The sequence below is a fragment of the Gavialis gangeticus genome, unplaced genomic scaffold (assembly GCF_001723915.1).
Source record: "Gavialis gangeticus isolate Ggan-Ray unplaced genomic scaffold, GavGan_comp1, whole genome shotgun sequence".
In the NCBI taxonomy this organism is placed as follows: Eukaryota; Metazoa; Chordata; order Crocodylia; family Gavialidae; genus Gavialis; species Gavialis gangeticus.
In genome coordinates, this window is record NW_017729008.1 from 42,999,481 (window position 1) to 42,999,894 (window position 414).

Below are 414 nucleotides of genomic sequence, written 5' to 3' on the forward strand. Positions count from 1 at the left end.
CCGTCCTCGCTCCGGCCCCTGTTCTCGATGCCCCTTTATTTTATTCCCTGTCCTCCGCTCTCCTCCCTCCACTTCCCTCCTCTCCTTCTCTGGCTCTGGCTCCCTGTGGGGCCCCATCCAAAGCCGGCGGAGATCGATGGGAGCCTCCGTATTGATGCGCCAGGGCTCTGGCCCAGCCTGGCTCCTTCTCGCTAACGCCGGGCTCCGGAGCCGGCCCTGCTCATGCCAGGGGCTTGGCTTCTCCCCAGCACCAGGGCCAAGGGGCACCTGCCCCTCCAGCCCCGTCTCCTGGACTGGCGTGGGGCTCGCCCGGCGCCTTGTGCCCGGCTGGGGGAGGGCAGGTGTGTTTGTGGAGCTGGGCCTTGGGGTGGCAGCCCCCCCCCCCCCAAGGCCATCTCCATGCAGGGACTGGGG